Raw genomic sequence first — 21,546 nt, forward strand, 5'->3', positions numbered from 1 at the left:
TTTGTTGAGGGTGGGTAGATCAGTGTCTCCCAACCTTTTGTGTTTGTAAGACTTGCTGGTGGAGTTGCCATCCAGGTTCCTGAGGTCTCTGCACCCACAAATTCGGATTCAGTAGCCCTGAGGTCCAGCAAGGATATCTGCGCTTTAAACAAACGCTGCCAGTTTATTTTCTTGCAGGTAGTCTGAAAACCACATTCGAGAAGCACAGGCTCAGAGATTTGGGGGCGGGGGCGGTGGGAGTGGCCTGAGGGTGTAGAAAGATGAGATCGAGGTTGGTTGAGAAGAGTTTGGACTCTGTCCAGGAGGGGAGCCCTCCAGGGCTTCTGAGCAGGGGAGTGACAGGGCCAGATCCGTGATGGAAATCAACTGTTCTTACTAAAGCTCAGGGCATTTTCTCTTTGCTTCTGCTCCATTAGATATCATTGCTTCAAGGGCCCTGAACAAATAACGTTCCATTAAAGGCTCCAGGTTTTGTAGGACCCAGAGTTCCAGTTACCAGTGGAATGTGAAGTTCACAGGCCGCGTCCAGGCTTGCAAGGAGAGGATTAATTAGGTAAAAAGGCAGTTGCACAGATAAGTGGGTGCCCACACCCCGGTCTGGCCTGGTGTTTTGGTGCACTCATTCAGGCATACAATACTCTTTTCAGTTCTAAGCGTCACCTCTTGAAACAAGTTAAAAAGCGAGTTCCAAGTGAGATGCCCAAGTGCTGTGTTTTACACAGACTAATGATCAGCAGCCTTCTGTTTTTATGGTCCTGGCAACCAGACAGGGCTCACATTGCTAAGGACGCTATAGAAAAGAATCACTGCGTCCCACATCTGACTACATAGCTAAGTGCTGAAAAATATGTTTTAGGTTATAAAAAAAAAGTGATTGCTTTACTAAAATTGTTTCTAAAAATTTATGCCTTGTGGTTTTTTTTTTTACATTTAAAAAATACCATATGTTTCATTGTGTTGGGACAGTGAAGTTAAAATTAACATTTGTAAAGTATTTTACTCTTTGAAAGTACTTTCACATGTAATCTCTCCATTGATTCTCGAGATAATCTTGTGAGTTGGGGGTTATCATTATCCCCACTTTATAGAGGAGAAAACAAACTATAAGGCTTCATGATTTGTTTAAAGCCATATTGGTGGAAATCGTGGCGCTAGGAGCCAGACCCAGGCCTTCACATCCCAAGATCCATGACTTTATGGCAGCTGAAGGAAGGCTGGCAATCAGTGGGAATGCAGATATGTCAGTTACCACCCTCACACCTCAACGCTGGGCTGTAGCTCAGCTTCACAGCTAGTTGCCCACATCGTGTTCATTTCAAATGTCCTTGACAGACAGAGAGGTGGATGAGATCATGGACACCATGTCTAAGTTGATGGTTGACTAGATTGGAAACAAGATTTCCTATGAGAATTAAACTCTAAAGTTAACTCTAACAGACAACAAGAGATATTTCAAGACAATTTAAAGGTAGAATGGCTCCTAAACCCATAAGGTGTGATTGCCTGAATGGATATTTTAATGTATCTAGAAATAATGTGGCAGACAGGGGAGTTGGCCATCGTCCCTGAGGCGGGTGCTAGGTCCTTGGAGAATAGGCACCTATCACAGGCTAGGCAGGTGCGGTGGCCAAGGAGGGCAGAGGAGCTAACAATTGAGCTCAGTTTTACAGGACAAGTAGGAGTTTGGGGAAGAAGGCAATAAAGGTGCTCCAAGCAAGGTACCACATACACAAAGGCCTAGAGGCATGAATGATCCCGGAACATCCTGAAGAAGTTCTGTATGGTGAGGGAGGGAACAGGGTGAGGGGTGGGGAATGGTAGGAGGCCAAATTGAGGAGGTACTTGCTAGGGACCACTGTGAAAAATTTCGTGTGCTTTGCTAAGGAGGTCTATTTCATCCTAAAAGTTCTGAGGTCACTGGGAGGAGGTAGGGCTATGGCATGATCAGATTTGCCATTTCTGAAGATGTCTCTATGACGAGTGTGGAAAATGGACCAGTGATGGAGGCAGACGGGAGGTGGGGAGATTAATCAAATATTGGCAATATTCCCCATAAGTCTGGACCAGGGCAACTGCAGAGGGGACTGACTGCAGGTAATGAATTCCGGGGAGACTTTGGATGTGACAGTATAGGAGTTACGAGCTGCTGAATGAGAAGAGTGAAGAAAAAGGAGGCATCAAGACTGATTCCCAAATTTCTTTCTCAGAGAACTAGGAAGATCATAGCCTTACTCACTAAGGCAGTTTGATTTAAGACTAACTTTTTTCTTTTTTTACATCAGACATAGAGAAAGTAGATTCTGCTAAGTAAGTGGGACTTTCCAATATTACTCATATTCATTGAGGAGGGATAAAAAACAAGAAAGTTTTGCTGCTCCATGCCATCGTTCCTCGATCCCACTGGAGAATAAAGGAGATGATCCCAGTCCCAAGGAGAGTAGAAGGTTACAATTTCCAGTAGGCTTGGCTTTGGTGTATTCAGGCCGCTTCATGGGTATGTGGCCAGCACAGTTACACAGAGCCTTGCACTCAGAAGGGCCCCTCACTTGGTTTTAATTTCGGAGGCTGACATCTTGAAATTCTATCTTTGAATCTGTTTTTTGAGTGAAGTTTGACCAGACAATGGAGCATGCAGTGGAGGCTTGGAGTCTCAGCTCACATGTGGTCCTGCCTCCTGTTGCCTCCCTGGAATGGGTTCTCAGCTGCCCACTCCCTTGACCACTGGGGCCCTAGTCTCACCTGGCCTACCCCTTCCCATGCCTGCTCTATGGCCTCAGTCACCCTGTGCCCCTGGTGGAGTCCTGAGCATAAATAAGGGAAGAGTTAGGGTAGGGCATGTACCCCACTGCATCTCAGGGAAGGGCAAGGCAGTGGCTGTGCTGTATCCATCCTGGGCTGGCAATTCCACAGCGCTTTCAGACGATATCAGGTGCATTCACGGTAGTATGGCTGTAGACTCAACAGTCCTTTCAGTGGACAGGTGGGCAGGGGCCTCTAGCCTGTCCCCTAGTATGTCTTGGTGTGGAGGTTACAACTCCTTGAGGGTCTCCTGTCTGCTGTGGGTATGGGAAAGGGATATTGACCTGCTCCCTCCTGACTGGGATCCTGCATTTTTTATTTTGCACTGGACTTTGCAAATGTCGTAGCCTACCCTGGGTGTGTTGGCTGATGGCAAAACAGGGTAGATGGAATTGTTGCAACTCATCAAGTGTCCCCTGGGACTCTGAGTCCTTTCTTGTCCTGTCAGAGGAGTAACAAGACTTTCTACAGTGGGGTCTCAGAGGGTGCAAAGCGGTGCCTGGGTCAGGGATGAATCCTGTTGCCCTAGCTCTCCGGGAGACACTCAAGCCCTTTCTTTATGGGGCCAGCTGGGCACAGTCCTCATTCTTGCTGATTGTGGCCAGACATTCAAGGACTGAGCTGCACAGACACAGCAACCTACAAATCATTTCAAAACCTAGGACTATTCACAAATGACTGTGCAGGTAAAATTGGCAAAATCTGAATAAGGCCAATGATTATATCAATGTCAATTGATTAAGTATTGTTAAGATATCTTTGATTAAGATATTTTACTGTAGTGAGGCTAGATATTGCTAATTAGAGGGAAACTGGATGAAGGGTATATGCGATCTTTCTGTATTATTTCTTACAACTCATGTGAATTACCTCTCAAAAAGTAGAAGAAAAAAAAGCTAAAAGTCAATCAAATGCTATCATTTCAAACACATCATTAGCATCCAAAAGCAAAATACTGCGTAATAACCGTCCAGCTTTGCCGCTAAGACAAATCAGTCTTCACTTGCTTTAGACAAGGGTCTGGTTTGGGGCTTCAAAACTCTGATTGCACCTCAGGCACAGTATCAGTTATTAGTATCCTGTCAACATTCCAGACTACATGGACCCATTAGGCTTCAACTGCTGGGAGAGGCATACTTGATTTTGTTAATTGTTCATTCATTTATCCATTTGATATTTCTATATTGGGCACCCACTCTATGGCAGGTATTGTGCTAAACATATAGGGTACAAAGATGAACTAGGGAGTGACCTTATGCTTGAGAATATTCCAGCTGAGAGGAGAAGTCAGATGGTCCCACAATTACAATTACAATGCTCACAATAGATGCTAAGATAAAGGTAAGAAGAGAGTTCTGTGGGAAGACAACCGGAGCTGGGGTGGGGAGGTTCAGGCAAGTGTTCCTAGAGGAGGTGATGTTAGAGGAAAGTCTTAAAGAGTAAGTAGCAGGCAGATGAGCGCAAAAGGGAAGGAAAGTTTCAAGTTAGAGAGACAGAAATTGGGCAGGCTGAGAAGCGTGAGGAAGTGTGGTGTTTTGAGAAGGGCAAGGAGATGATGAAGCACAAGATACAGATAGATGGGCCACTGGGGAGCCAGGCTGGAGAGGTGTGCTGGACCAGAGCAGGGAGCACTTGCTCCCTACATCAAAGGAGCTGGGGGCCACTACAGAACTTTAAGTAAGGTAGTGATGTGACTGACCCCATCTCCCTCTCTCCTGGATAAATAAGACAAGGTTTATGGATTTTTTTTTTTATGAGGAAATCAGTGGGCTCTGTGATTTATTTTCTTAATCCTTCCTCATGCCACGCAGAGGTTCATAAGTAAGGCGCTTCCCAAATTGAGTCCACCAAGCCTCAAATGATTCTGTTTCCTAGTTGACGAATCCAACCAACAGAAGGCAAAGAAGATGAAACTGCTTTCTGAATCTGAGTGGGAGAGGTGGTGGGGAGACTCCCACAACACCACCAGCCCCAGCATCTCTATCTTCCTTTCAACAGCCCTCCCCTCCTCTGCCCTGAGGGCTGCTGCCCAGAACCCACAGAAGTGGGGTTGGGTGGAGTAAGGTGGGGCATAGCTGGCTTTCTGTTGCTCTGGCCAAAAATCCCAGTGAATCCCTGGTACCTTATGAAGAAGGAAAATCCTACATTGGGAGCAAAACAAGCCAGCACACTCTGTGGCTCTAAGTTTGCAACCGAAGCTTTAGCATTTGGTTTTGCCCTGCTCAGTCCCTGGAACCTCGATTCCCCTCCGTGGAAGCATCCCATCGCTAAAAAGCCTTATGAGCTGTGTGAGAAACTCCTTCCTTCTTAAATGGCTGACTGAACAAATTTAACGGAGACTGTTACCCACTGAGTTTGGTATCAAAGCTCTGAGGTCCAGTTTTCTTTGAGTTTTCGCTTTCATCTGGAGTTTCTCGCCCCCTGCCCTCTGCTGCCGTCAGCTGCACAATATCAAACAGCTGGAGTCTGGGCAGCTCCATGATCCAAGTTTCTCAGCCTAACATGTGAGAGGGGTAGAGAGAGAACAGACGGAGGGAATTGAGGAAGGTAGGGGTTTCATGTGGGAATAAATGGGGCCTGTGCTTGCTTCAGATAATCTGATATCTTGAAAAAATGGAATCTCTTAGAAGTCAGCGAGTAATTGACAGATTCCATTTGTCTGGGACTTAAGGAGTGTGCAAAATCAAGCACGCAGCATGGTTGTAGAAATGGCCTTGGATTACCCTGTTTTCCATTTCTTTGTCCTAGCTTCACAAACTTTTACTAATATAACTGCCATTTATGGAATGTCCACCGAAGGTTATATTAAATATATATATATATATATATATATATATATATATATATATATACACACACAATGGGCATGCCATGGGAACTGTCAATCAGAAGAAGTGCTGTCCATAAACAATATGGTACCACATGACTCACTAAGAGCCATATACTGAGAGAGATTCTTTATATTATTTTTACTTTTCACAGATGAAGAAACTTGGATTCTGGGTGTCCAAGCTCACAAGCTTGTTTAAGACTAGATCCAAACCCAGATTTGTCTTGATTCCACATTCTCCCTTTTCTTATGTCGTCCTCCCCCTAGAGTACCCTTGTCCGTAGGCAGCCTTGAGGGGATCTGGAGACTGGTCCCTTAAAGTCAACAGGACACATGGCCAGTGGGAACGGCTGAGTTGGCAGCACTGGGCTAGAGAAGTCAGTCCCCAGCCAGCTCAACTTGTACAGGGAGTGGATGGCATTGTACCAGGCTCACCTGTAATTCTGCCTGAACCATGCAATTTAGAGTTTAATTACACGCTGTCTTGCATTGTTTACTAATTGTTGCAGAGGTCAATCTTACACTTTCATTCATCATTCTTCATTCAGTCATCAAATATTTTAGAGCAACTGGGCACATTCCTTCTCCACAGCCCCTGTGATACCCCACATGGAGAGGTAGGCCAACTCAGGTAACTAATTAATGGCCCACTAAAGAGCAAATGAGGGCTAATTTTCCTAATAATAAATTAAGGAATTCATTTTTTGCATTTAATTTGAAAATATATTGAGATATTGCCTTAATAAATAAAAACTTTTTATATTCAACAGTTAGAATTTGAAACTAGGAAGTCAGATTCACAAATATTTCATTTCTAGCTCCTCTGATCAAGACAAAAAGTCTTTATCCAAACATTAGCTTTGAGAATAGGAATGTATGCAAAATCCAATTTACTAATTACTGTTGGTACTGTGAATTTCAGTATCTAGCCTTTAATCTTAACTCATCCATCAGAACTGCATTCTCTTAAGGTATACAATCCTTGGACTCTCATATTAATTACAATTAGTAAGTTACCTTAGCTCTTTGAATGCAGTTGGATGCCTCTTTGAAAAAATAGTCATTTGGAAGCGCACAAAAGATTCCTTAATGGCTTGACAAAATTCAAGCATCTTCTAAACATGCCTGTCTTGCTCCACTAAGTAGCTTGTAACTCATGAAACAGATGCAAGGAAACAGCGCATTGCACTAGAAAAACCTCAGGTTTGGGAATTAGTACCACCACTTAGCCGTTGGCGATCTTAGGCAAGTTACTTAATTTTCCCTATCTGTAAAATGGAGATAATCAAACCTAGAGCAAAGGGTTGTTGTGGGGATTCAAGAGTAAATGTACACGCAGAATCCAGCACAGAGGCTGTGAGCAGTAGGTGTCCAATAAAAGCTTATTTCTTAGAGGGTTGTTGGAAAGGTTAAATAAGATCATAAAAACAACTGAGTTCACATCGTCAGCAATTACTGTTCAACTCTTCCCACTTGAGCATTGTCTCCACTGTAGGGAATATTTGGCAGTTGTTGTCTTTATCTGGTCAGTGCAGTCATCCAAACCGGATAATTCAACCAAGTCTCCACTTGGGGCCTCGGGTTTGATGATCTCATTGTTGTTGAGATCTGTGAGATAAAAATGTACATTGGAGCCGCTAGAGGACAATTTTGCAATACCAACCAAAAGCCTTTAAAATGTTATATCCGTTGATCCCAAACTCCTACTCGTAGGAATTCACCCTCAGGAAACAATCAGAATTATAAATAAAGATCTGTGACAAGATGTTTAGTCAACTGTGATGCATGATCATCATAAAAATGGAAACAATCTAAATATATAACAATAGGCAAATGGTTGAATAAATAACCGTCTCTCTCTGATGGAATAGTACACAGCTGTTAAAGTTGAACGTTGGAGAAGATTTAATGACACGGAGAAAATAGTCACATTAGAACGTTAAACTTAAAAAGTGGGATGACAACTTGTATATACAATGAGCAATTTTGCAAAACCAGATAAATCAATGAAGAAACTGGCTCCTGCCTAAGTTACCAAACGCATAAGGGGAAAAAAAGTACAAAATACTGCATAAAGGTATCCCGTTTATGTTGCCTTTTAAAAGTCTTCTAATTCTGATCAATTAGAATCATACACTCTGTGTAGACAAAGTGTATATTTGTATTGATGAGAAACAAAAACAAGGGAGAAAAATGGTTAGAAAAACCATCACTCTGTTAAGAGTGTCATCCCTGGAGAGTGGATTTAAGGTGATAGTCCCCTTCTTTGTGCTTTTCTGTATTTTCTAAATTTTATTCAATGAACATATTTCAAAATCAGGAAAACAGATTCATATTAAAACAGAAGGAAAATTATCAAGTCCCTATTTCTCTTTGTCTACATCTTGGTAATTTTCTCCCCTCAATTCTCTCCAGATATCCTTCACAACCAAGGAGTTCCCTGTTTATACGATGCAGGCAGAGTGTCAGCAGCACACTGAGTTGAGGACACCGTTCTCTTCGTGTCCTTCACTGGGATTCCTTCCAGTTCCCTCCACACAACTTTAGTGACAGAGTGACTTATATAGACCCACAGTCCTGTGACTGCCCCCCCCCAACGTAATAAATGTGACCATCCATACCAAATGGCTCCTCCTTGATGGAGGTCCAGAAAGCCCCCAAGAAAGCAAGATGCCAGAGGCAAATCACCGTGAACAGAGTAGAGAGAACAGAAAGCACCTGACCACAAGCCCAGACTCTGTCCACCTGTTCTGAGATGGCTGGGGGCCTAGAGTGGGCTGTGGACGGTTAGGATGGGGAAACTAAGAGCCACGGGAGGGCAGAACTAAGCAAAGAACTTGCTCCAGGCAAAGAGGAGGGTTCAGAGATACAATGTTCTTACAGGAGGAATAATAACAAACACAATTATGTTAATACAAAGAGCCATAAAAACAATAAACACACTTGAGGTGCCAACAGTGGGCAGAATTAAGCCCCCTCAATTCAGCTGTGATCTGCATTCTGTCTAAACACTTTGGGAAAGATGAGCAGCCACAGAACAGCCTGGGATGGAAGGAGGTACAAGGCCACGGGTCTTTCTCCTGGGTAAACGGTGTTGGTTAGGACTGTGATCTTCTTTGTTTTCTGTCGTGCTCTGACTCATTGACTTAGAGCCCAGGGAGAGACCCAAAGGCAAGAATGGAGGGAATGGAGAGTCCTAGGAGGAAGCCCTGGGAAGAAGACAACATGAAGGGGTAAGGGACATCTTTGAGATGTTGAACAATGAATAGTATATATAAGAATATAGAAGAAGCAATCTGAGAACTTCATGCATCCTGTTCTCATTGGAATCCTGCATGGCCAATGGAAGCGGTCCTCAGAGGCATCTCTGAAAAACAGACAGCTGCATCCTTTGCTTGGGACTCTGGGGAGAGGTAGTGTTTTCACTGCACTGGAAGGCTGGCTGGCCCGTTCCCTTGAGGAATTAAGAGTTTGGTACCCAGGGTGGACCCTAGGCCTTGTAGTCCTGAATTGTGCCTCAGAAGGACAATAAGAAGGTGGAAGCTAACATGGTCATTGAATGGGGAAAAAATAGGTCTTGGAGAATGTGGGGGTGGTGGAATGCTGGAGATTAAAACAGAAGGAAAGTGGGAGGGAGGGAATTGGAGAGGAAAGAATACAGGCGCAGAATTCAAAGGGGGGAGTTCATAGTCTTTCTCACCTTCTTGTTGAAAAGGAATCATCCCCTTTATCCATTTTGCCACAGAGACATGCCCAAGAATCCAGGTGCATGAAGCTGAAAGTACCAGATAAATCAATAAAGAAACTGGCTCCTGCCTGAATTACCAAATGTCTGAGGAAAAAAAAAAATAGTACAACATGTTGAATAAAATAGGTTTATGTTGCCCTTTTAAATGTCTTTTGATTCAGATTTAGTTAAAAATCATATACTCAGTGTGAAGCGTGTATTTTTACTGATGAGAAACAAAAGAAAACAAAATTGAGGCCCAGAAAGGTTAAGTAACCTTCTCAAAGTCACACAGAGGCTTCCTGATCCCAGTGCAGCCATCCTGCCTCAGACCGGAGACAGCACCTTCATCCGCCCCACTCTTGGCCTGCCTGACCCATCCTGGGACAGCCGCCTTCCAGCTTTGCCACAAACTAGAGATTCACTTTGAACAAATGCCTTAGTCCTTCTGAGTCTTGGTTTCCTCAACTGCGATAGAAAGGTATGGACTGGGGGACCCTTCACAATCTGTTTCATCCCCAAAGAATAAGAAAGGGACCCAGGTCCAACTCAGCCTGTTTGACTTCTCAATACAGGGGAAGGCTGGTTTTTACTTTTTTTATTTTTTGAAGATGAGCCCCGAGCGAACATCTGCTGCCAATCCTCCTCTTTTTGCTGAGGAAGAGTAGCCCTGAGCTAACATCCGTGCCCATCTTCCTCCACTTTATATGTGGGACGCCTACCACAGCATGCCTTGACAAGCGGTTTGTAGGTCCGCACCCAGGATCCGAACCAGGGAACCCAGGCTACCAGAGCAGAGCTCGTGCACTTAACCGCTGTGCCACCAGACTGGCCCCAAGAGTGGTTTTTAAAATGTGGCCCTGGACCAGCAGCATTAGTCTCATCTGGGAACTTACTCGAAATGCACATTCTCGGGCCCACCCCAGACCTGCGGAATCAGAAACTCTGGGGCCTGGGCCCTGAAATCTGTGTTTTAATAAGCCCTCCAGGGGGTTCCCACGCAGTTTACGTTTGAGAACCACGACTCTGAATGTTTTCTGCCCAGCGCCAGAGGGAGGGTTTCACACACACAGGCACCTACGGAGGCCACTAACTTTCGTCGGCGGCCACTAGCCGTCCTTGCCCATCCCCCTCTCACCCCTTTCCTCCCTTCTCCAGCCTAGGATGATGAATGGAGGTCAGGGCAGGGCGCTGTCAACGGAGGACGCGGCAAACCCTCCCTCCCCAGCCCAACGGGTGGGACGGGGGCGGCGGCCTTGGGGCTCCCCGAGACTGGTTGCCTTATCGTTTTGGCGACAGCCGCTGCCCTACTTTTTTTGGGGGGAGGGGCACGTTTAATAACAGAAACTTTGTTTTTAATCATCTATCCAATAGTTTGTAGAATGAAGGAGACTACTGAGAGGTGGGTGTCAGAAGAAGGGTTGGGGAGAAGAGGCTGAGCGAGAGGAGGGAAGGACAGCGCCTGAGAGCAGGGTCTGAGGGGAAGCTACAGAGAAAATAGGGGTTCAGGGGTACCGTGGGTGTGGGAGAAAGGCAGAGGACATTGTTTTTGGAGCCGGGAAGAAAGAGAAGTTGGGGAGAGCGCGGGACTAAGGCGCAACAGAAAGAAAATGGGCGTTAGGAGAAAATCGGAGTTTGGGGGACTGTTTTTTTCTTTTCCAGCTTCCTTTCCAAGACTTTTTCTTTGCTCCACTTCGCTCCTCCCCCTCCTCCCCGCCTCCTCTGCTCCCCTTCTCCCCGCCTCGCGCGGCAATGGGAGGCTCCTAGGCAAGAGAAGCAAAAGAAGGAATTGTTTGCGAGTTCAGTCATCCAGAAAAGCTTCTTCCATATGGAGGGACCGGGTGCGCCGGGCGCGGCGTCCCCTGCCTTGTCCTCCTGCTGCCGCCACCGCCGCGGCCCCCGCTTCCTGCCGCGGGGACCCTGAGCCCGGCCCGCCGGTGTCAGCCGCCGCGCGCACACGCACACGCACACTCACACTCACACTCACACACACGCGCCCGCCGCAGCCCCACGCGCCCTCCCTCCCCGGCCGGCACCTTCTCGGCCCGGGCTCCTTTGTTGCTCCCGCTGCGGCCCGTCTCCCGTTTGGTGTGTCCCCGGGTGTCACTGGGCGGGTTGTGTGTCCGTGCGGCGCGGGGCTGTGTGGCTCTCTCCGCGCCCACCACGCTGGCCCCCGGGCCCCGGCTCGCCCTGCCCGGGAGCCGGCTGCCCCAGAGGTGAGTCACGTCGCTGAAGTTTGTTTTCTTTTCATAAAAAGTTGTGTTTATTTGTTGGTTTGGGGCGGGGGGGCGGCCGCAGGCCGGGCGATGCCGGGGAAGCGCCGGCGGGTGGCCGGTGGGCCGCGCGGGCGGAGCGGGGCCGAGCGCTCGGGGCGAGCGGGGCGCGGGGCGCAGAGCGGGGACGCGGCGGGCAGCCGGCCCCCCGGGGCACCGCATCTCCCGGCCTGCCGGCGAGGTCCGGCCCGGTTCCCGGAAGCTTCTCGGGGGGAAGAAGGGCCCGGACAGCCTCCCAGACTTGCCCCCGAAGGTTGACACCAGTGCTCCGGCTCCGGGCCGTGGGCAGAAGCCCGCATGGGTGTCGGCACAGACACAGCACCCTTTCGGCCTCTTCGGGGGTGAGGGTTTATCGTGTTGGCGTTTTACAAGGAAAAGACTAAATCTAGGGACGGAGAGGAACCGGAGCGAAACAGCCCCAGAAGAGCATCCCTGGCTGGAAGGGGTGGAAGGGGTGGAAGCGGCGAGGCTGAAGAGGGGTGTCCAGAGGTGTCTGGGGTTGGGGCAGCGGTGAGAGAAAGAGAGAGAGAGAGTGTGTGTGTGTGTGTGTGCTTGCGTGTGCGTGTTCGCGCGTGCGGCGTCCTCCTGGGGTCGTGCTCTTGGGGGGTTTGTTTGTGTAACTGAGAAGGTGGGGAAATGAACCCTGGAACAAGTGGGAAGGGGCTGTGGGGAGGGGCAAGGAACCCGGGAAGAATTTCCTGCTGGCGTTGGGAAGGGCCTGCTTAACTTTCAGGATGCCCAGTGCTGCTTTGCTTTTCCAGGTGACAGGAGAATTTTGAGGGGTGGGAGGCAGGCGGATCGTGGAGGAGGAGCCCTGAGGATTGGTTTTGTTCCGTTGTGTTTTGGAGACGGGGTGGCAGTGGCAGAGTTACTTGAAAGGTTGTTGTGTTCCTCCAGAGATGTGGCCGTAGAGCTAAGAATACCCAAACCGCACACCAGCGATCCTAAACAGGCACTTGCTGGGTGTGGTGGGGTGTTCTGCCTCCCCATCCCTCCGCAGCAAGTTCAAATGGGTTCGCAGAAGTTTTTGACCCACAGATCACCTCTTTGCGTGGATGGAGTGAAAGGTATATTTTGGATTCAGGCGCTTGTGCCCCCTCCAAGTGTCCTGTACCCAGCTCACATTTGTCACCTAGTTCTTTGTTGCTCAGAGCTTTGCAAACATCAGCCATTGAATGAATTGTAATTTTTGAAATTATTGATTGTGCCAACATTTCTGATTTATTCCACAACTGGGCCCTAAACAGGCAGCCCCGCTCTGTGATGGTTTTTTCATCCCTCTGGTTACAGCCAATAAATCAATCCATTTTCTCAAGGGCAGCATGGGCCATATTAAAACAGGGACTTGTTGGGCTGAGGGGGGGAGACCGGGGGGCCCATACATCTGGGTGACCTGTTTTCTGAACTTAAAGTGAATCTGAGGCAAGAGCTTGGCCATTTTGAAGTGTGTAACAGGTTTCCCAGGAAAATTTCTGAGGTCTTATAATTGGCACTTTTTAATGGTCTCATAATTGAAACCCAGAAGGTTCCCATGGTAATCTTGAAGCACCTTGGGGTCAGTGGGACAGAGGCAGTGTGGAAACAGCAGTGGAGTTATGATCTTCCTGCCAGATGAGTTTAGGAGTGAGTTTATGGAAAGAGGTAAAAATGAGAGAACTAAGAGCTGCTTCATTGTGCCACTTTGCTGACACTGCCCGCCCGCACGTAGATTTATTACTCAGAGTTTGGCCCTTCAGGAGGCTGGAGGCTGTCTACACCTATGAAATCTGAGAATTGAGATGTCAGGCACCATCCCTTCATCCTCTTTCAAGAGATCTCAAAAGAATAACATTGCAAGAGACATTTTCTCAGGAGAAATTGCCCAAGCCACAGGCGTTGGGTTTACCTGGGAAAGGAGGTTGATAGAGACCAGGATGGTTGGTTGGTTCCTTGGCCACAGCTGGGAAGGGGTGGGGGCAGGAAACAGAGAGGACCCTGCTGAGGTGTTCATTGGTTGGCCAACTTGTGATAAGAGGCTGATTTAGGTTCCCTTCCATCCCTCAAATGGGCCCGGAGATTTTCCTTTCTTTGAAGGGCTCTTTCAAGTGTTTGGGCTCCCAGCTCTCCTCAGCAATTTGTCTGTGGTTTCCTTGGCCTAAGAAGGAGTAGGAGATCTTACTCATGCAATAACTCAGTTGACTTCCCCAGGGACCCCCAGGGTTTAAGCCAGGAGGCAGGAAGTGAGCCTGGCGGTCACTGTATTCCATCAGGCTCTAGTGGTTCTGGGTTCAGATTTTGGTGAGGTCACTGATAGGGTTAATGAAAAAGGATTTTTCTCTCTGTGCTTTCAAACGCACGGGAAGAAGCTGAAGACGACCCAAGTATACCAGATGATTGCTATCCGCTTCTTTCTTGCCTCTGAATGGGAAAGTATTAACCTGGCACCAAAAGATATTATACATTTGGAGTTTACTTTCTTTCCTCCAAACTCCAAGCCTCCTTGCTATCTTAGAAAATAAGAGAAAGGGGAAGGGAATGGAAATTGGGAGGGAGAGGAAAGAACGTGATTTGTTATGTTTAAAAGAAATCTATTTACTTTGACATATGAAACTTCTTGTCATCTGCATACTTCAATTCAGCAAACATTTATAGTCCATCACACCTCAGGCTGGGAGCTTTCTTGTCCCAGGAGAATAAACTTTCTTAGTCAAAGGGTAGTTTTGCAAACTACCCCCTCCCAATTTTTATTTATTGCACAAGCATCTACTACTAATAAAATATTTTTGAAAATTATCCACAATTCCAAACTGTAACACAACTTTTTGTTCATCCACGTACATACATACTTTTCACACAGTTGTGATAAAGTATAGATTTGTCGTCAGTCAGCCCCGAAGCATGTCTACTTTTGCCCGAAGACTCACTGAGAACAGATACATCCAACCACCTTGCTGTTGGGGAGAACATCCTAAATCCTGAGGATGCTCCCACATGGAGCCTTCACGTGTAATATTTCCATCATCTATGAGACTGAATCAAATATTTGAGGCTGGGGTGGGATGCAAGAGGATGTTTATTTTTAATTTAGAAATGCTTGTTTACAAAAAGCCTTCCTAAATAGGGCTTTTGCCTCCGTGGAGCCCTTAGGGTTGGTAATGGGTACAGAGGGGGAGGAGGAATGCAGGAAGGAAGGTTTCAAGGATCCATCTCAAGTGGCACTGCCCTGAGGGTTAGGAAATTTGGGTTGGAGCCCTGGTTTTGCCTGTGGACTCTGCCACATTGACTCAAAGCACTGATGCCAGCGATCCCCACACCTCCACGGCCACTGAGTTAGACCCCCCACAGCTTGCCCAGTCCTTCCTGCCCTTTGTCATTCCCCCATCCACACCATCTTTTCCACCATGCTTGTTCATGCCCTTGACAGTTGTTCCTGACACATGGCTGGACTTCCCACTGTCTACCTATTGGCACCCACGCATCCTCCATGAGTCCCACGAACAATTCACTACCCAGCTTAACAATAGTCTAAGTTTACCATCCACATTTCTTCACCCTCCCACATGTGGCTGTGCCCTACCTCATGATACTGTTCCCTCAGTAGGAGCCCTCTGCTCCAGCCTGACCCATCTGGTAGCTGACCCTTGATCTTTGCTAGGTGCACTCCTGGTTTGCTGCCTTACCCCCTACCCCTACCCCAGACTTCTTCCTTGTAAGCCCACCTTACTTCATATGAGGTCTGATTATAACCTTTGTGAGAGACACTTGGTGAATATTGATCAAAGTGGACAGCTGGATGCACGGGTAATGGTTTTGTAAGATCAACAGACTGTTTTCAATGTAATCATTGTCCTTGATCCATTGTTCATTTCATTTCTAGCAAGGAGTCAGATAACTGGAGATTTACAGAAGCCTATGATCTTAGAAAAACTGCTTTTTCTCTGTTTTCTTATTTAGAAAATGGATTAATAAGGAATTAATATGGTTTACAGCAATTCACCTTATAAGAAGCAAACACTTCAGAACTGTTTATTTGGTTCAAAAGATGAGACACTTTCCTTTTTCCTCAGTCCCAGCACCAGCTTCCTGGAACCCATGACCCATGAAGTCTTGTCAACACTCACGCCGTCTGAGGGTGGCAGCAATGGAGTAGAAGAAGCAGGTGAGGTGTTCTGCCCACAGTCCAACATCTCTGGCCCATTGAGTCAGTCGTTCTTCAGGTTTTGTGTCGCCACTTGAAGATAGAGTGTTTCTCATCCTTTACTATTGGAAGGGTCCAGCTTTGAGTGGAATCTGGACCAAACAGGTTGGTTCTAGTTCAGTTCAGTTACTCTTTTCATTAGAGCCTATGGTAGCCTCTTTCCCCAGAGGTGGCCTCGGGAACCCCCATTTCCTTGAGGCAAACTCTGTTCGCCATGTTGGATACAACCATTTACTCTGGGGCTTGGAGTGTGAGGCTGCTGTGGAGAAGTCCTGCCGAGGCTTCAGTGAGGAAGGCCCTGTGTTTACATCTCCGTTGATGGTATTACAGCGAATGCTTTGTGATCTGATGTGCTGGGCAGTGTTTATCTCACAGACCCCAGAGGGACTCTGCTTTGTCCGATCTTCTGAAATGAAGTTAGGAAATAATTTCTCTTTTCCTAGTAGTGAATTTGGCCTTATCTTCAAAGAAGGCCTTTGATGTTTGGGACAGGATTATTGGGCAGTAAGAGGAAATCATAGGAGAAAGATGAGAGCCAATAATACACAGTCAACTTAACTCAGTTGCCAGAGAAAATGTTGAGGAAAGTCTCAACTAGTTCTCCTGGTTAGGAACAGGAAAGTAGATAATATGGCCAGGGTAGGTAGGGTTGAATAAAAAATAACCCAAAAGGAGCCGAGCAGCAGAAAGTATGGCAAAGGAATATTTATTCTTCTCCAAAATGAGTTTGGACAGCATTGGACAAGATGAGGGTGATGACACATGTAGGTTGGAGCCTGCATCCTTTCAACAAGCTTTTCTTGAGGACCTGGTATGTGCCAGGGATCAATACCAGAGTGCACTCCATCCAGAATTCCATTACTGAGGGAAGGAAACGCGGAGCGCTGTGATACACCCTCTCATGTCCAAGTCCTCAGACCAGGCCAGTTAAGAAAGGCTCCTTGAGGGGGCAGGGGCAGTCCCTCAGGCAAAGTCTTGGAGGCAGAGTTGGGACTGGCTGTACTGAAATGTTCTTTTACCTCTGCTCTGTGTGGAGTTCATTATTTTCTCCTGAAAACTTACTTTTCCTCAGTGGACAATAGGCTGAAGTATTCTTCAGAGAGGAGATTTCAAGATCAGGATAGTTTTTTAATTTTAGGAAAGTTAAAAGCTGGAATCTCTGCATTGAATACAGAATCTCAGAAGTTTGAGCCTTAGACAAGTTTCTTTTTTATTTTTTTAAAGATTGGCTCTTGAGCTTACGTCTGTTGCCAATCTTATTTTTTCTTCTTCTCCTCCCCAAAGCTCCCCAGTACGTAGTTGTATATTCTAGTTGTAGACGCCTCTGGTGGTGCTATGTGGGACACTGCCTCAGCGTGGCCTGATGAGCGGTGCCATGTCTATGCCCAGGATCTGAACCGGCGAAACCTGGGGCTGCCGAAGAGAAGAGTGCGAGCTTAACTACTCGGCCATGGGGCCGGCCCCTTAGACAAGTTTCTAAAACCAGTTACTGAATAGCTTTCAGGGGAAAAAGGACAAATGTGTGATTTTTTTTTGTTTCTCATCCGTGTCGCACTTTAGCTGAGAATTCTAGAAACACATGCCTGAATTCAGCATCTTACCTTTCAGTTCCATTTGCCCTTTGTTCTATTGTCTGGGGTAGATTTGCTTGGCCCTGGCATCATTCTCAGAGTAGCAAGTGGGGGGACATTTATTTTAGGGACAGGAGAAAGAGGCTGGGCTCTCCAGTTGCCCGAGACCCTCCTTCACTGCTGAGAGCTGACGTTGGCGCAGGATGGGAGCTGCAGGTAAGAGGAGGAGGGTGTGTGGATCCGCTGGCCTGGAGGTGCCCCACGCTGGGCTGGAATTGGACTCCTGAGGAGAGCCCTCCCCAACCCTGGTCCTGCCAATATTTTTCCAGATTAGTCCCAGCCAAGCTCCTTTACTAGTCTGAACTTACCTAACATTACAATCCCAGCAGTTTTATTAGGTATGGGTCACAGTTAATTGGAGAGGAAAATTGGGGGTTTCTGGGTTTATTAGTTTTCTGTGAAAGCAGAGGCTGCTCTTAATTGTTTCACAGATCATCTTCCCCACTTGCCTCTCTTTCTGCTGTCTTTCTAATGACTATCAGCCCACGGTGGTGTCAGGTAGCTCTTCCTTTTTACATACCTGTGCCCACGTGAGGGGATTTCGTAATGCAATCAGTCAGCACAACGCCCTCTTTTTGCAAGTGAGACCACATAAAGTGATGGAAATTCATGGCTGTTTACCTCTGTCATTATGAATGGATGTTTTGTAGTGAACAAGTTCCATAAAAATCGGCTGTTACAGCCAACAGTGAGATTCCAGCGGCTCTTCCAACGTGCGGGCCTTCGAAGCAGTCACCTGCAACCCCTCCTTGACACCACCGGTGGTCTGCCCTCGTGAAGGCCGCTTTGGCTCCAGGTAGAAGCCCCACAGTCAGGTGCTCTCCGTTCTGTAGCCTTCTGTTGCAGAGCTGGAGGCTGGGTAGTTAGGGCTGCCTTTCGCCTGTCTGGACGGTGGCAGCTTGCCAGCGAATTTCGCTGGGTGGTCTTTGACAAAGGAGAGAGGAGGGGTGGGGGAGCTCAGCCCTCCTGCCCAAAGGGGAATAAGAAGGTTGGCAATCAATCCACTGTCACTGAAACACCACAAAGGTCTTGAGTAGGGATAAAAAGCACGGAACAGGTTTCTGAAGGCAGTATTGTGATGGAGTTCATTTCTGTCCCCCTGATTTTACAAACGAAGCCTTGCATGTATGTGGCAAGGGTGGGCACACACGAGCAGCAGGTACCCTTGATCACGGGAGGGAAGAATTATTATTCTCACTCCATCACTCAGGGAATCAGCTGTGGACCTGGAGGGCAGGCCGCGATTGGCAAATCCCAGTGCCAGTGAAGCAGCACCGCCTGCCTCCGTTGTCCTTCTGGTGATGTGGAGAATGATAGCTGCCATTTAGTGAGCACCTACTGTGTGCCACGTCCTGCACTAAGCACTACAAGCATTGTCCCCAGGACCCCCCAGTAATCCTCTGAAGATGGGCATCGGGAGCCTGTCCTGCAGATAAGGGAGCTGAAGCTTAAATAATTGTAGTGGCTTGTTCTGGTCTCACAGCTGGTAACTGGCAGAGCCAAGATTTCATTGCGGGGCTGCTGGCTCCAAAACTCAGGCTTCACAGAAAAAAAGAAAAAAGCCCAGACAATTCTCTCCCCCAAAGCAGAGCCCCGCTAGCTTGGGGGAGCTGTTTCTTTTGCAACTAACAGTGTAAGGGGCAGGTGGGGGCCTTTATGAGACTTGCCTTGAGAGACACAAATTGAAAACTGGGACCACAACTGGGAGGTTTGGCTGGCTCAGCAGCAGCAGCATGAGGGCAGCCAGGCTCTGTGGCCCAGCTGGTGTCAGACTTTGCAGGTCATGCTAAACTCCACCTCCATCTTGGGTCTCATCTCAGAACATGTCTCCTGACTTTTCTCCCTGCTGGGACATCATCTGAATTGGCTGTCTGAATCTCTGCTTCCACTGTAGATGCCAGCTGAATCCATTTGCTCCTCGAGTCTCTGCAAGTCTGATCAAGCAGGTCCTCTGTGCCCTCAGTGGGGTGAGGGGGAGAAGGTGTTTGGCCCAGCAGATCCTTTTACTGGTCAGGAGAAGTGGCAGCTTGTACAGAAAAATACCCTGGGGAAGGAAGCAGCAGCTTTGACAGACAGGTAACTGACAGGAGATGGCACCTTCCAGGCAAATACTCACAGGGCAGCAGGCAGAAAGAATTCTGCAGGCAGTTACCTGCAGACAGCGAGCCAGACCTCTCCCTGCTGGCTGCGGGGAGTGCTGGAGACTTCTGCGGAGGACATGTACTTGCCCTCAGTTTCTCGTTTTCTTTAACATGGAAAGCCTAAAGCCAGGATATTCTGAGTTGGGGGTTGGGGGGTAAGGGAGACACTGGGGTTTAAGATATAATTATGTGAATAACTAGTTGGGTACCCGAGAGGGAGTCATGGAAACTCTCGGTGCCTTTGTTTCCCTGTCCTCGCAAGCTGCCTTCTGAGAGCACTATGAGGATGCTCTAAGATGGCACGAGGGAACACTTTTGATTCAAAATGTTCCTACTCACCTCAAAGCCCAAGGCCTCTGGCATCTGTGCTCACCCAAGATGAGTTTCGGAGAGAAGACATCCTGGACTGGCCAGAGGTCAGAGTCAGCTCACAAGGGCTGCGTCTGCTTCTGTGGTTGTTTCTGTTTCCTAAGGGCAGGGGCCTGCATGGGAAGTGGTTTGGTCCTATAGCCAGAAACCGTTCTGGATCTCTCTGGAAAAGCTGCCTTTCCTTCTCTTGCAGGATGAGGCAGTGAAGTGTCTTGGGGTCCTGCAGGGGTTGGGAGAGGAAGAGATCTCATGGCAGGAGGATGCTGGTCAGCATTCTTCCTGAGAGAGGAAGGAACAGAGGAGTCTGAGGAGTGTCTGGGGGATCCCATCTGAGAGGATGGAAATCTGGAGTGAATCTTACTCAAAAAGATTGAAATGTCGGAGTAAGATGGTTGTTGCAGAAGGGAGCAGTATGTCTGGGGCCACTTCTAGGTTGGAGACCATGTGGCATCCTGGTTAAGGGCAGGCTTTGGAACGAGGCAGGTCTGGAGTATGCCCCTGGGCTAGTTACCTAAACTCTGAGACCCCAGTGTCTTAAGGTTGTTGCAAAGAGGAAGCAAGACACCGCTTATAAAGCAGGTGAAATGCATTGTGAGCATTCAGTAGAAGGCGGCTGTTATTAGGAAAGGAAAGTGGAACAGAATGAAAGGAGCGTTGCTGTAGATTGGGCAGCTAGAAGGGTGAGCAGGTGGAAGCCTGCAGTGATGGAACACCCGCTGGCTCAGGGCTCTGTAGAGATGAAAGAATGGGAAGAAGGGGAGAGAGAGGAGCCCGCCATGGGGCCAGGCCCTGCCCCAGGTGCACCCGTAGGTACCAGTCCTCGGGTCTGGTCCCTGGGAAGAGAATTCCCACCCAGCCTTCTCCTCTGCTTCTCCCCTAATTCAGCATCTTCCATTCTATCAGTTAGACCAAACACCTGGGAGTCATCCTTGACTCTCTTCTTTCTCTCATACTCCACTTTAAATTGGAGAATGAGATTGGCTTTACTTTGAAAATATATTCAGAATCCTGCAACTTCTCACCACCCTAGTCTTCCATCCACATTTCTTTTCTGGACTATTCCTAATTGTTCTCCCTGCTCCTGCCCTTCCCTGACTCCCTGCCCCGTAGTCTCTTCCTCACAGAGAAGTCAGTGTCAACGTCCAAAAGAGAAGTCAGGTGAGGTCACTTCTCTGCTTCAAACTCTCCATGGCACCCATTGCATTCTGAGAAAACTCCAGACACCTTCAGGGCTCTCGGCGCCCCCTCTTGCAGCTCTGGCCTCCCCTCCTGCTCCCCGCTCACCGAGGTGCATTGGCCTCCTTGCTGCTCCTCCAACTAGCTGAGCAACCTCCCTCCTCAGGGGCTTTGCCCTCTGCCTGGAAGGCTCCCCCCTTATCTGCGCAGCTCCCTCCCTCACTTCATTCAGGTCCTGGGTCCCCTTAACCTGATGGCCTTTTATTCAACTGCACCATCATTCTCTCTCCCTTCAACCTAATCTATTTTTCCTCAGTGTTATCACCTCCTGACCTGTATCTATTTGTGCATCTGCTTATTGCCTGCTTTCCCTCTGGAGTGAAAGAGCCAGGACATCAGGGACTTGGTGTTGTTTCTTGCTGT

General features: G+C 47.8%; 1 protein-coding gene and 1 long non-coding RNA gene across 4 annotated transcripts in view; one reads left to right on the forward strand and one right to left on the reverse strand.

The window, feature by feature from the left end:
* Positions 1-6,370: 6,370 nt before the first annotated feature.
* On the reverse strand, positions 6,371-11,529 carry LOC139045228 (uncharacterized). Its single transcript, XR_011503161.1, has 3 exons — positions 11,393-11,529; positions 9,330-9,461; positions 6,371-7,237 (listed from the first exon to the last, which is right to left on the reverse strand). It is a non-coding gene; the product is annotated as an uncharacterized lncRNA (long non-coding RNA).
* BOC (BOC cell adhesion associated, oncogene regulated) overlaps positions 11,101-21,546 on the forward strand; it is a 71,699-nt gene continuing 61,253 nt past the window's right edge. The window contains exons 1-2 of one of the 3 annotated variants that reach the window (XM_070508842.1): positions 11,101-11,572; positions 15,676-15,767. The gene's annotated coding sequence lies outside the window, so the exon portion shown is untranslated. Of the gene's footprint in view, positions 11,573-15,675; positions 15,912-21,546 lie in introns of all 3 variants that reach the window. The other 2 variants (XM_070508844.1, XM_070508843.1) reach the window with 2 other exon arrangements.

This window comes from Equus asinus, chromosome 5, assembly GCF_041296235.1.
Source record: "Equus asinus isolate D_3611 breed Donkey chromosome 5, EquAss-T2T_v2, whole genome shotgun sequence".
Taxonomy (NCBI): Eukaryota; Metazoa; Chordata; class Mammalia; order Perissodactyla; family Equidae; genus Equus; species Equus asinus.